General features: G+C 47.7%; 1 protein-coding gene across 1 annotated transcript in view; it reads left to right on the plus strand.

The window, feature by feature from the left end:
• The window catches only part of dnah9 (dynein, axonemal, heavy chain 9), a 125,355-nt gene that overhangs the window by 74,867 nt on the left and 34,898 nt on the right, over positions 1 to 15,590 (plus strand). The gene's annotated exons all lie outside the window — the stretch shown is intronic.

The following is a 15,590-nucleotide window of genomic DNA, read 5'->3' on the forward strand; positions in this document are numbered from 1 at the left end:
CGCGCGAATCGCGCCCGGCTGCTCGGAGAATCACGGCGAGCGCCGATTCTCCGGCCCGGATGAGCTGAACGGCCGCTCTGACACGACAGGGTCCTGCTAATGCCGTCCACCCCTGGTCGCTGCCGGTGGGAACTCTGAGGGATCGCTCGGGGGGGGGGGGGGCAGCCTGTAGGGTGGGGGGAGGGGGAGAGGGGCTTCTTCATCGGGGGGCTCCTTCATCGGGGTGGGGGGGGGGCCTCTGATGGGGTCTGGCTCGCGTTCGGTGCTCACCCATCGGCGGGCCGACCTCTCCCCCCCGTGGGCCTAAATTCTGCTGCAGCCGGCCCCTGAACACCCACGCCATATTGCGTTGGGGCCGGTGCGCGTATGAATTTCCCCGCGCATGCGCCGGATGGGGCTTTGGAACCGGTTCTGGGGGAGGTGGTGATGCTGGAGTGGCATGAACCGCTCCAGCGCCATGCTGGCCCCCTGTTGGGGTCAGAATAGGTCGTGCCCGGGCCCTGTTCGCGCCGCCGTGAAACGCGACGGTGTTCACGACAGTGTGGGCACTTGGTGCGCGGAGCGGAGAATTAGCCCTTATTTTACTCTTTATAGCTTTTTGAATAGCTTTCTGTTGCTCCCTAAAAAATTAGCAATCCTCTAGTCTCCCACTAATCTTTGCCACTTTGTATGCTTTTTCCTTCAATTTGATGTTCTCCCTTATTTCCTTCGATATCCACGGTCGATTTTCCCTCTTCCCACCGTCCTTCCTTTTTACTGGTATAAACTTTTGCTGACACTGTGAAAAATTGCTTGGAAGGTTCTCCACTGTTCCTCAACTGTTTCACCATAAAGTCTTTGCTCCCAGTCTACCTTGGCCAGCTCTTCTCTCATCCCATTGTAATCTCCTTTGTTTAAGCACAAAACACTAGTGTTTGATTTTACCTTCTCACCCTCCACCTGTATTTTAAATTCCACCATATTGTGATCGCTCTTTCTGAGAGGATCCCTAACTATGAGATGATTAATCAATCCTGTCTCATTACACAGGACCAGATCTAGGATCGCTTGTTCCCTTGTTGATTCCATTACATACTGTTCTAGGAAACTATCGCGGATACATTCTATAAACTCCTCCTCAAGGCTGCCTTGACTAACCTGGTTAAACCAATCGACATGTAGATTAAAATCCTCCATGCTAACTGCTATACCATTTTTACATGCATTGGTTATTTCTTTTTTATTGCCCACTCCACCGTAATATTACTATTTGGTGGCCTATAGACTACTCCTATCAATGACTTTTTCTCCTTACTATTCCTGATTTCCACCCAAATGGATTCAACCCTGTCCTCCATAGCCCCGATGTCATCCCTCACTACTGCCCGGATGTCATCCTTATATAACAGAGGTACATCACCTCCCTTACCATCCACTCTGTCCTTCCGAATAGTTTGATACCGTTGGATATTTAACTCCCAGTCGTGACCATCCTTTAACCATGTTTCAGTAATGGCCACTAAATCATAGTCATTCACGATGATTTGCGACATTAACTCATTTACCTTATTCCGAATACCATGTTTATTCAGGTAAAGTTCCCTTATGTTGACTTTTATACCTCCGTTTTGAATCTTAGCACCTCATCAGTAACCTTGCCTAAGTTTTCTTCCTTTAACTTTTCTCCTACTTTTCCTTATCGTCAAACCCAAATCTTCATGTAATAACCACTGCTTCGCTTTCTATTTATGGTTTTACTTCCCGTTTTATTCCTTTTAGTATTACTGGGCCTAGTCACTGAGCTCTCCTGAGTCATTTTACCCTGTACTGTGGTCCTTTTGATTTTTGATTATGGCTTCTCTGCCTTACACTTTACCCGTTACTACCTTTTGGTTCTGTCCCCGTTTTACTTCTCTCCGTCTTCCTGCATCGGTTCCCACCTCCCTGCTACATTAGTTGAAACCGTCCCCAACTGCACTAGCAAACCCCCCCCCCCCCTCTCCGAAGGACAATGGTTCCTGTCCTGCCCAGGTACAGACCGTCCGTTTTTTCCTGGTCCCACCTCCCCCAGAACCAGTTCCAATGCCCCAGGAATTTGAATCCCTCCCTCTTGCACCATCTCTCAAGCCACCCATTCATCCTATCTATCCTGAAATTGGCTGTCTTAATTTTTCTGCCCCCCGTCACCCATTCCAACCTCTCTCCTTCCGAACTTTCCACTCCTCCCTCCTTCAGGTCCAACCCTGACTTTGTTATCAAACCTGCCAACAAAGGGAGTGTTGTTGTCGACTGGCTGGCGTGCTGACCTCTACCTCGCAGAGGCTGAGCGCCAACTCTCACATACTTCCTCCTACCTCCCCCTGGACCATGACCAGACCACTGAACAGCAAGCCATTATCCCCAACACCATGAGCGACCTCAATTCCTCCGGATGCCTTCATCCTATGGCTTCCAAACTCATAGTCTCCCAACCCCGGACAGCCTGCTTTTACCTACTTCCCAAAATCCACAAAAAGGACCGTCTCGGCACCCCATTGTGTCAGCATGCTCCTGCCCCACCGAACGTATCTCATCTTATCTTGACTCTATCCTCACTCCTCTGGTCCATTCCCTCCCTACCTACATCTGGGATTCCTCTGATGCGCTGTGTCATATTGACAGCTTCCAGTTCGCGGGTCCTAACTGCCTCATATCCACCATGGATATGCAATCTCTCTACATCTCCATTCCACACCAGGATGGCTTGAGAGCTCTTTGCTTCTTCCTCGAAACGTGGCCTGGGCAATTCCCATCCACGACCACTCTCCTCCGCCTGGCTGAATTTGTTCCATCTCTCAACAACTTCTCCTTTAGCTCATCCCATTTCCTCCAAATCAAAGGCGTCGCAATGGGTACCTGCATGGGTCCTAGCTACGTTTTTCTCTTTATACGGTATGTGAAACATTCCTTGTTACAGTCTACCCGGGTCTCCTCCCACATCTCCTTTACCGATACTTTGATGCCTATTTTGATGCCGCTTCAAGCTCTTGTCCAGACCTGGAAAAACTGATCAACTTTGCTTCCAGTTTGCACCCCTCCGAAACTTTCACCAGGTAAATCTCAGACTCTTCTCTTCCCTTCCTTGATCTTTCTGTCTCCATTTCCGGCAATAGACTATCTAATAATATCCATTACAAGCTCACTGACTCCCCCAGCTATCTGGCCTACAGCTCTTCACATCCTACATCTGTAAGGACTCCATCCCTTACTCTCAGCTCCTTCGCCTTCGTCGCATTTGTTCCGATGATTCCACTTTTCAAAATGGTGCTTCAAAAATGTGTTCCTTGTTCCTCAACCGTGATTTCCCACCTACAGTTGTTGACAGGGCCCTCAACAGTGTGTGGTCCATCTCCTGCGCCACTACCCTCACCCCCTCCCCTCCCTCCAAGAACAAGGATAGAGTCCCCCTCGTTCTCACATTTCACCCCACCAGCCTCCTCTGCCATTTTCGCCAACTCCAGAATGATGCCACCACCAAACACATCTTCCCTTCACTCCCTCTGTCAGCATTCCGCAGAGACCGTTCCCTCCGAGATAATCTAGTCCACTCCTCCACCATACTCAACACGTCTCCCATTACCCATGGCATCTTCCCATGTGTCATGTGACAGTACCTTTAAGAAATGGATGTTTAAGAAATGTACCTTTCAGAAATGGGTGTTTATCAGTGATGTCAGAGTGTGGGTGGAGCTGGGCTGTGTCAGCTTTTTACTTTCGTTTTAGGCTGTTTTAGTGTGTGTTTAGGGTGTGTTTTAGTTTCGTTTTTAGTGTTGGAGCTGAAGCCAGACAAAGTAGGTGTACTGCTGTTCTCTCTGCCATGAAAAGACTATCTCTTCATCATTTGGTGAATTCAGAATTATAAATGTTTTCATTAGGGAATGTAAGCTAATTACCGAATGTAAACGATGGCTAAGTGGTTAGCACAGCGGCTTCACAGTTCCAGGATCCCAGGTTCGATTCCCGGCTTGGGTCACTGTCTGTGCGGAGTCTGCACGTTCTCCCCGTGTCTGCGTGGATTTCCTCCGGGTGCTCCGGTTTCCTCCCACAGTCCAAAGATGTGTGGGCTAGGTGGATTGGTCGTCATGCTAAATTGCCCGTTGTATCCAAAGAATGTTGAGTGGGGGTTACTGGGTTACGGGGATAGGGTAGAGATGTGGGCTTGTGTGGGGTGCTCTTTGTGAGGGCCGGTGCAGACTAAATGGGCCGAATGGCCTCCTGCACTGTACATTCTATGAAACCTGATGTGCTTCTGTTAAAAGGTGTTTCTTTTGTCTTCTGGATGTTGTTTGGGGAGTTATTAAGGATTACTTAGTGTTGTATTCTTTGGGTGTTGTATTTGAATTAATGGTTGCTAAGATGTTCACTGTATGTTTTAAAAAGGTTAACTTGAGTTCATAGAATAAACATTGTTTTGCTTTAAAAAATACTTTTCTATTTCTGCTGTACTACACCTGTAGAGTGGGCCGTGTGCTCCTCATACCACAATCTATTAAAAGTTGTGGGTCAGGTGAACTCCATGATACACTTTGGGGTTCTCTAAACTCTGGTCCTTAACACATGCAATCGCAGAAGGTGTAACATTTGCCCCTTTACCTTTCATGCTTAACATTCCAGGCCCAAAGCACTCATTCCGGGTTAAGCAGCGTTTCACTTGCACTTCTGTCAATCTGGTCTATTGCATTCGCTGCTCCCAATGTGGTCTCTTCTATATTGGAGAGACCAAACGCAGACTGGGTGATCGCTTTGCTGAGCACCTTCGGTCTGTGTGCATTCAGGACCCTGACCTTCCCGTTGCTTGCCATTTTAACACCAAGACCCTGCTCTCATATCCACATGTCTGTCCTTGGCCTGCTGCAATGTTCCAGTGAAGCTCAACGCAAACTGGAGGAACAACATTGCACCTTCCGGTTAGGCTACAGCCTTCTGGTCTCAAAATCGAATTCAACAACTTCAGATGATTAGCTCTACCCCACCTCGACCCCTTTGGTTTCATCGCATTTCATTTTAACTGTCTTTTACCATTTATTTCTTTATTGTATTACTTTATATATATTCCACCCCAATCTTAACCCATTTTCCTTACTTTATCTCCCCTTTGCTTCCCCTTCCCCATCCCCCACATATACATCTGTCACAGCTTACCCTCTGATGTTAGTTTCTCTGCTGTTTGGCCTTTCATACCTTTTGTTCTCTCTGGGGACTGCCATTAGCATTCTCCCCTTGGTTTCTGTGGACATTAGCACTCTGTCCCCTTGGTTTCTGTTGCTTTGACTCATCTTTCAGTCTCTCACACCACAGTATAAATATTTCTAAGTCTTTTAGCTTTGACAAAGGGTCAGCTGGACTCGAAAGTTAGATCTTTCCTTTCCCTACAGATGCTGCCAGACCTGCTGAGATTTTGCTGCATTTTCTGTTTGGTCCCAACCTACCTAATTTATCCAGGTGGCTATATACTCTCAATTCTGATGTTATTTTAGGAAATAATGTTTTGAACCTTCACTAGTGACTGTATATTTATTTGTTCACGGGAAGCGGGCATCGCTGGTGTACCAGCATTTATTGCCCATCCCTAATTGCTCTTGAACTGAGTGGCTTGATAGGGTATTTAAGAGTCAGCCATACTGCAGGGTGGGGAGGGGGTATGTAGAGCAGAGAACCCTGGGAGGGCGGGCCAGGGAACCCACCTCGACAACTCTGGAAAAAGCGATGGGGTCACCTCAGAGAAAAAAAAGCATGGATGCTCTGATCCAGGTTAAAAATAAAAGAAAAAGGGGGTGGCATGTGGCACAGTGGTTAGCACTGGGACTATGGCACTGAGGACCCGGGTTCGAATCCCGGCCCTTGCTCACTGTCAGTCTGGAGTTGGCACACTCTCCCCGTGTTTGCGTGGGTTTCAGCCCCACAACCCAAAAATGTGCAGGTTAGGTGGATTGGCCATGCTAAATTGTCCCTTAATTGGAAGATGAATAAATAAATAATTGGGTACTCTAAATTTATTTTAAAAAAGTAAAAGAAAAAGACCCTGAAACTTGGACTTTTTAAATTAGGCTGTTCAACGGTACAGGCATTGACACCAACATATTTCACTTCCCTGTAAATGGAAACAATTGACAACATCAAGCAGACAACAACATGATCAACAGGGAGAATAGTTTAGGATAATAATTGAAATGCAGAAATGCAAGGCAGTCCTCAGGATAAAGACTTCTTCATAGGCGCATGAAGAAAGCCAAAATCAAGGATGAGGCAAGATCAGGATCATTGAGCATTCTTTAGGATCTCTCAAAGATTCCAGCGATTGAAGCGCGATTAACCATTACTTCCATCATGCCGTCTCATCAGAACCAATGCGATCAACAACCTAGGCTCCAGCTGTGGGGGCTCTCGACCAGCTTGACCACCCCCAACCCTCACGGCCGACATCCGGAACAGGACAATGCAGAACCAGTGGTCAGAAGGCCACATCCCAGGCATGAATGACAGGGTTATGTGGTCCATTGAATTTCTCTTGTTGCACCTCAAACTTGGGGCAACGGACAAAAAACTCATACACTCAAATTATCGTACAACAATCTTATTTATTGCACCAAGTTACCCCAAAAATATCAAAACGCCACCATAAAAGGTATCGGAATCTCTGTTGCACACAGTATTGAAACACGGTTCCAGAAAAGATATCAAAACTCACGGCCTGGACCTAAATATCACCCATGAAGAGGAAGGTGATCAGACTCCTACTTGTTGGATTCCAATATCCTTTCTGGATCCCGGACCCAGGGCACGGCTTCTTACGATGGTTATTCCTGCAGGTTACTGCTTCAGAAATCTCTTTGCCTCTCCTTTTCCCGTATCAGCCTCCCCGAACAGGCGCCGGAATGTGGCAACTAGGGGCTTTTCACAGTTACTTCATTTGAAGCCTACTTGTGACAATAAGCGATTTTCATTTTTAATTTCATTTTTGTACAGATTTTGCTCATGCTTCTAGGCATGTAGTCACAAGACAGCACTAATTTATCAATGTCCTTGAGTCACTAATGCACAAAGAATTGTGACTCATTCAGGAGTCGTAATTCTCTCAGGAACGTGACACACAGAGATCTGTGTTCAATTACTGCCTGTCCAAAGCATAGCAACAGCCATTGTCAAATCAGCTTCTGTGCTCATTCCCCGGTTGCACATCCTGTTCTTCACTGCAAACAACAGCTGTTGTTTTTGTTGCTTACGCTAATACAGAGTTAGCCTTTTTTACCATTCGGCTTTGCTGTTGTCTTTACGAATGTCCATCAGGCTTGCTGTTGTCTTTACAAATATTCATCAGGCTACACTCTAATGTAAGAACCTCTTCGTGCACCTCTATTACCTCCAATAAAATACCCGCATCTCTTGGATTTGGGCCTTGGCGACCTGTACCTCAGAGCCAAGATCCACAGTCAGAACAGCATCTTCACTAGCAGCCTTCACCTGTCGAGGCACACCACCGTCAGGATGGAAGCACGCTCTGTCTGCCCGAAAGCAACTGCGGCACTAAAGGTAGGACCCCACCCTAACTCCTACCAGGCACAAGTGAGGATTCAAAAATTCTAACTCTGCTGCATCATATAGAAACACCGACTAACAATTCTCAGGAAATAGTATAAACCACGTAAAAGAAATGTGACGAGAATAAAAAGATGGATTAAAAGATGAGCAGAGCTGGACCTCGCAAAAATACAGCTGCTTCCATGCTCATTTCATGTAAACCCGCTACCATTGCATTTTTAAACTGATGGACAAAAAAAGTGGAGGCGGCGGGGGCAGTTAATAAGACTATAAGACATAGAAACAGAATTAGGCCATTCAGCCCATCGGGTCTGCTCCACATTAAATCATGGCTGATGTGATTCTCATCCCCATTCTTCTACCTTCTCCCCATAATCCCTGATCCTTTTATTAATCAAGAATGCAACTATATCTGTCTTAAAGTGCTTCTGATTTCCGAACTTTTTCCCATTTAGAAAATAGTCTATGGGCGCGATCTTCCCAAAGAGGAACAAAGTCCCCGCGCGAGCGTGTTTAGCCGCGTGTTTTGCAGCACTCGCAGTGCGGAGAAACATGTGGTTATTCAATGCGATTCACTTTGAATAAGGGGCCTGAATGGGGAATGCGTGGCCTTGGCCTGTTTTTTACAATGGGGAGCTCCTTTCACTGTAATATCCCATGTAGCAAGAGATCAGGATGCCATTTTAAAATGGCGTCTCGATCTCTGATGCCCGAAAAAGAATGCCCCGCCCGAATCCAACATGGGAGGGTTCCCCAGCTCGCCCTCCCCCAAACGCCGGGCAACCCCAGACCAATTGCGCACATGCAAATAATGCCAGCCTGGCAGTGCCAACCTGGAACCCTGGCAGTTCCCCTGCCAGACGGCAGTGCCACTTGGGCCAGCACCCAAATAGCACTGCCCGGCTACCCAGGTGGCACCGGTAGTACCAGGGCACCACCCTGCCCAGAGGGCATGTATCTGGGGGCCTCCGATTCCCTTTGAGACCCCCAGGAGTGCCGTTCCGTCTGGTCCCCGTTTGTGGGGACCAGTTTCAAACTGCGCTCGCCCGAGTTCCTCGAAGGGATTCAATCCCAAAACCTCGGGTAACTTGGGAATCTGCACATTGGAGTGAGGCTTACTGCCTCACTCTAATATGTAGATTTGCTAAAAATGGTCCCGCCCATTGTGGGCAGGATTTCCCTTGCAAAATCTCGCAAGATTTTGTTGCATCTTGCGAGGCGTGGCGAGCCAAGTAGTTCCTGGGAGCAGGGTCTCCCGGCTTTCACTGACTATGTTGCGCCGAGGTGAGATATTTTTCTGGCGCAGTGTGTCCGAAGGTCGCGCCCTATGCCCCTATTCTTCCTTCCAAAGTGAATAACCTCACACTTTTCCACATTGTATTCCTTCTGACACTTCTTTGCCCACTCTCCTAGCCTGTCCAGGTCGATGCTTGATCAACACAATCTGTCCCTCTACATATCTTTGTATCATCTGCAAACTTAACAACAATGCCCTCAGTTCCTTCTTTCAGATCATTAATGCATATCATTGGGTACCAACACTAACCCCTGTGAAACACCAATAGTCACCAGCTGCCATCCTGAAAATAAACCCTTTATCCCCATTTTATGCCTTCTGCCAGTCAGCCAATCATCTATCCATGCAGTACCTTGTCCCAAACACCATAGGCTCTTATCTTATTTAGCAGCGTCCTGTACGCCACCTTGTCAACGGCCTTCTGGAAATCCAAATAGATCATTTTCACTGGTTCTCCTTTGTCAAACTTCCCTGTTACCTCCTCAAAGAATTCTAACAGATTTGTCAGGCATGACTTCCCCTTGACGAATCCATGCTGAGTCAGTCCTATTTTATCATGCACTTTTAAGTACTCCGCAATCTCATCCTTAATAATAGATACTAAAATCCTACCAACTACCAAAGTCAGGCTAACCAGCCTATAATTTCCCGTCTTCTGCCTCCCTCCCTTCTTAAACAAGGGTGTTACATTAGCCATTTTCCAATCCTCTGGGACCCTCACTGCCTCCAGTGATTTCTCAAAGATCACATCAATGACCATAAGACATAGTGCAGAATTAGGTCATTTGGCCCATCAAGTCTGCCACTCCATTGAGTCATGGCTGATATGTTTCTTATCCCCATTTTTCTGCCTTCTCCCCATAACCCCTGATTCCCCCCTGATCCTCTTATTAATCAATAACCTAGCTATCTCTTCTGAAAGGCATTCAGTGACTTAAATGCCTCCACAATCTCCTCAGCTGTCTCCTTCAGAACCCTGGGGTGTCCCAGGACAGTGCCAGGACACTGCCTGCACATGACCCTACCCCCCTGGGGGCTGTACTCACCTGTGCACCTCCGGCGGGATCTGCTCACCAGGTGCACATCATATGATTCACGTCGGTCAGTGGGCATGCTGGCATGAATGGACAAATTTACATTGGGGAACCATGAGGCATAAAGACCAGGTAATGACCTTTAAATGTATGCAAATTGGATTCCTGACTTTTAAAGCAGGATAAAAGCAAATTACTGTGGATGCTGGAATCTGAAACGAAAGAGAAAATGCTGGAAAATCTCAGCGAGTCTGGCAGCATCTGTAGGGAGAGAAAAGAGCTAACGTTTCGAGTCAGATTACTTTTTGTTAACTCCTTGAGTTAACTCCTTGTTTGACTCTTCAAAACATTAGCTCTTTTCTCTCCCTACAGATGCTGCCAGACTTGCTGAGATTTTCCATTATTTTCTCTTTTGTTTTAAAGCAGGATTCCTGTTCCATCATGGGTGGGTGTGGGGACGACAATCAGTCGGGGAAACCCCTTCGTTGTAAAAGCCGTTTTGATTCTCTGCCCTTCCCACCCCCTGAGAATGGGAGTGCTAATCCTCCGTGCGCATTTCTACATTGTTTCTGTAGTTTTAAAAAATTGATATTTTAGCTCTTATTTAAATCCAACCATTCATTATGCAATGTGAAATTTTAACCTAAGAATGAAGGGTAAACAATGTTCCCAGCTTCCTAATTTTCCCGGGTGAATTGGGATTCCATTGGAGGTCTCAACTTGGGGTTGGGAACTGGAAGTTGATGTGAAGAGGTGCAGGTCATGCTCTTTTTGGAGTTTGTCAATTAAGGAGCTGACTCCAGAAGCCCCAATCAATTCGGGTCAGTGGTCACCTTCGAACAAAGGAAGGTCCCTTTAGTCAAGACCGCGGGTAGGGCAGTAGGCTGTACTTGTAGTGTGGGTGCTGCTAAGGGGTCAACAGCAGGTATCCGTGGTGCCACACAGGCACATCCAGTAGGGGCTGTAAAAGGTTTCCTTTACTCCACACAGACTGGTCTTGGGTGTCACTGATAACTGTGGGAGTCTCTCTCCTGCTGGTGTTCAAAACCACAATCCGGAAGTGTCGCTGTGGGACAGGTTCGCAAGGGAGAGCAAGGCTCACTGTTTATACCTGACCAGTGAACTTGCCCTTGTGTCACAACATTATCCTGACTGCCACCTACGACTGTGCGACTCTCTCTCTTGTGGATGGCGAAATGTCAGCCAGAAGTGCCTCACTAGGGCAACTTCACAAGAGAGAGAGACCACTGTTTAATCCTAACCAGTAGATTCTCTTGAGTGAGCATTTTTGAGGTTCCCAGATTCCTTTTGGGTCCTGTTCTGACAATCATTGTGACTCACCAGAGCAGACAATGAGAGAAAGAGAAACAAGGGTAATTTTCTTTTTTTAAAAAATATTTTATATTGAAATATTTGTAAAATTTTCTAACAAAAACATTTTTTAAAAATAGGTGTAAAACATTAACATAGTGCAAAAATAGACATTTCCCTGAACAGCTCTGACTTCACAGACCATCAAAAATAGCAAAAACAAACAAACACTACACTAACACCCCCCTCCCCCCCCCCCCCCCCCTTCGGAAAGCTGCTACTGCTGACATTTTAAATTAAATTGCCCCAAGAAAGTCGACGAACAACTGCCACCTCCGGGAGAATCCTAGCATTGACCCTCTCTCAAGGCAGAGAAATCCAGTCATGTAATTGACCCAAGTCTCTACACTCGGGGGTTTTGAGTCCCTCCACATTAAAAGGATCCGTCTCCGGGCTGTCAAGGAGGCAAAGGCCAGAACGTCGGCCTCTTTCACTCCCTGAACTCCCGGGTTTTCTGACACTCCAAAGATCGCCACCTCTGGACTCGGCACCACCCGCGTACCCAGCACCTTGGACATTGCCCTGGCAAACCCCCTCTAGAACTCTTCAAACTTCGGGCATGCCCAAAACATATGGACATGGTTGGGCTCCCCGCATATCTGTCTTCCATCCCAAAAAACTTGCTCATCCTTGCCGCCGTCATGTGTGCCCGGTGAACCACCCTGAACTGTATGAGACTGAGCCTGGCACATGATGAGGAATTGACCCTACTTAGGGCTTCCGCCCATAGTCCTGGCTCTAACTGCCCTCCTAACTCCAACTCCCACTTGCCTTTAAGCTCCTCCACCGGGGTTTCCTCGTCCTCCAACAGCTCCTGGTAGCTGTCCGACACCTTCTCCTCCCCCACCCAAGTACCGGACACTATCTTGTATCCCCCGTGGCGGCAGCAGTGGGAAGGCCACCACCTGCTTCCTCAGGAAGGTTCGCTCTTGTAAATACCTAAAGCTGTTCCCTGGCGGCAATTTAAACTTGTCCTCCAGTGCCTGCAGGCTGAGAAAGCTCCCATCAATAAACAGGTCACCCATCCTTCTAATACCCGCTCTCTGCCAGCTCTGGAACCCGCCATCCATCCTACCCGGTAGAAACCTGTGGTTATTACATATCGGAGTCTAGACCGATACTCCCTCCACCCTCTTGTGTCTCCTCCACTGCCCCCAGATCTTCAGTGCCACCACAATACCTGTGGAGTATCGTGCCGGCGAGAACAGCAGAGGAGCCGTTACCAGCCCTCCCAAACTGGTGCCTTTGCATGACGCCGCCTCCAACCGCTCCCATGCCGACTCCTCCTCCAATACCCACTTCCTGATCATGGCAATGTTGGCCGTCCAGTAGTAGTTGCAAAAGTTCGGCAGCAGCAGCCCACCCTCCCCCCGACTATGTTCCAACAACACTCTCTTCGCTCACGGGGTCTTATTCGCCCACACAAATCCCAAGATGATCTTATTAACCCACTTGAAAAAGTCCTTAGGGATGAAGATGGGAAGGCACTGGAATACAAATAAGAACCTGGGGAGGACCGTCATTTTCACGGTCTGTACCCTCCCTGCCAGTGACAGTGGGAGCATGTCCCATCTTTTAAAGTCCCCTTCCATTGGTTCCACCAGCCGGGTCAGGTTAAGCTTATGCAACAAATCCCACTTCCGGGCCACCTTTATACCCAGGTAACGAAAGTTCTTCTCTACCCTCCTCAGCGGCAGCTCTCTCAGTCTCTTCTCCTGTCCTTTAGCCTGGATCACAAACAGCTTCCCCACGTTCAATTTATAACCCGAGAAACTGCCAAATTCCCTTAAGATCTGCACGACCTCCCCCATCCCCTCCAATGGTCCGAAATATGCAGGAGGGGATCATCCGCATAGAGCGAGACCCGGAGCTCCCCCCCCCCCCCCCCCCCCCCCCCCCCCCGACCAGTCCCTGCCATTTCCTTGAAGCTCTCAGCGCGATGGCCAGCGGCTCAATGGCCAGAGCAAATAATAATGGGGAAAGGGGACACCCTTGCCTCGTCCCTCGGTGCAATTTGAAATACTCTGACCTAAGCCGGTTCGTGCACACGCTTGCCGTAGGCTCCTGGTACAGCAATTGCACCCACCGGATAAAGCCCTCACCAAACCCAAACCTATCCAGCGCCTCCGACAGGTACTTCCACTCCACCCGATTAAAAGCTTTCTCTGCATCCATCGCTGCCACAACTTCTGCTTTGTCCCCTTCCGAGGGCATCATAACAATATTTAAAAGCCTCCGCACATTAGCATTAAGTTGTCTACCCTTAACGAATCCAGTCTGGTCTTCCCCTATCACCCCCGGGACACAATCCTCTATCCCCGTGGCCAAGATCTTAGCCAATAGCTTGGCATCCACATTTAGCAACGAGATTGGCTTGTAAGACCCACACTGTTCAGGGTCCTTATCCCATTTCAGAATGAGTGCGATCGAGCCCTGTGACATTGTAGGGGGGAGGATCCCCTTCTCTCTCGCCTCATTAAAGATCCTCATCAAAAGTGAGCTCAACACCTCTGAAATTAAAAAAAATATTCCACCGGGAAGCCATTCGGCCCTGGAGCTTTACCCGACTGCATGCCCTCCAGCCCCTTAATAATTTCTTCTCCAATTCAGATTCAATGACCGTATTAAAGTCCCCTCCCATGACCAAGTTGTGTGACTCCAGTCCGGGATTTTACCTAGCACACGCCTCATAAAATCGACATCGTCCCAGTTCAGGGCGTAGACATTCACGAGCACCACTCGGATCGGTGCCCCCAGTCCCTCCACCCGACCCTCCTCCACCCTTGGGAACCTCAACTGGTCCAGAAATTGGCTCATCCCTACCGCACCTGCCGGGGGTTCCGACTCATATAGTTTGCTGTAAAATTCCTCAAAAACTTTATTCACCCCCTCCGGGTTTGAGACCAAGTTGCCCTCCTTATTCTTTACTCCCATAATCTCCCTCGCTGCCTCTCTCTTCCTAAGCGGGTGCGCCAGCATTCTACTCGCCTTCTCCCCGTGTTCATACACCACAGCCCTAGCCTTCCTCAACTGTTCTATCACTTTCCCTGTGGTCAACAATTCAAACTCCGCCTGAAGCTTACGCCGCTCCCTCAGGAGGCCGCGTCGGGGGCCTCTGCATATTTCCTATCCATCCGTAGCCTTTCTATTATTTCAAAGAATTCAATATTGCAGACTTTATATATACAAAGCAGTGGACAATCTGGATTTGGGATGAAAGAGGAGAGAAGGGTTCAAAAATTTATTTTACCCTAGTAACTTGACCCTGACCTACAGCTAGGATATAGTACCAGTATTGCCTATGAAAATATCACTGGTATACTTTTGAAAGTGCCCTCCATGGAGATTCCAGCACGGGGTAGATTTTCTCTATGTGCTATATAATAAAATCATAAACCTTTTCTTTAATAATGTGTTCATGATTACGTCATTCAAGCCGCACAGGAAATCTCTGTCTTTGCAGATAGCTGATGGTTACTGCCACTGTTATCATGGTAGCATTCCATCTCATGAGACAATGGTTTCACCATCACTGTATGTTAAACATTACTTGGTGTGACTTGGGAGTGCCACTCTGGTGTGGCAATCTCTGCTACATTTATTGCAAATGAAGACGGTGGGTTAAGAAAGTGTAGTTCCTTATGGTGCTCGTTATGCTTTCCTTAATTTGCTCTGTTTTAATTACCTTTGCTCAAGAGTCGCCAGGTATCTTTTTGATACCACCACATGGTTCAAAACTGAATACTGATCAATGACACGATACACCAGTTAGTAAGTTTGAAATCAATGCACATTTATTTACACAGACAGTCAATTATTACTCTTGCACAAACACTACTCACTAAACTACAACTACTACTAAAAGCCTATACCTAGCTTCGGGCGCCCACTCAGTCAGAGGAACAATGGCCGTTGTCCGGTTCTGATACTGCTGGCTTCGAACTGGTATAGAATAGTAGCTAGGAGCGCCTATCTCATAGCGTACGTTGACCTTAGACTTACTTGGCTGGTGCTTGGCGGGCCTCTCGTCGCTGAGAGCCAAAGGCCAAGGTGAAGGTCAAGAAGAAGAGAGTGCTCTGACCTTGGGGACTCTTCTTTATATCCCAAAGGGTTTCGCGCCCTTCTGGGCAGATCCTGAACTTGGTCCCAATTAATTGGACCATGTCCCAATCATTTTTATTGATTCTCTCCAATAAAGGGGTTGTTCCTCGATCACTGGGCAGGCCCTAGGTAACCGTTGGCCTGCCTTTGTTTTAGTCTCCACTGGCGCCGGGGAGTCTGCCCTGGTACCGATTGCTTAAACGTTTCTCTTTTGTCCCCGGAGATAGCTC

This window comes from Scyliorhinus canicula, chromosome 2, assembly GCF_902713615.1.
Source record: "Scyliorhinus canicula chromosome 2, sScyCan1.1, whole genome shotgun sequence".
Lineage (NCBI taxonomy): Eukaryota > Metazoa > Chordata > Chondrichthyes > Carcharhiniformes > Scyliorhinidae > Scyliorhinus > Scyliorhinus canicula.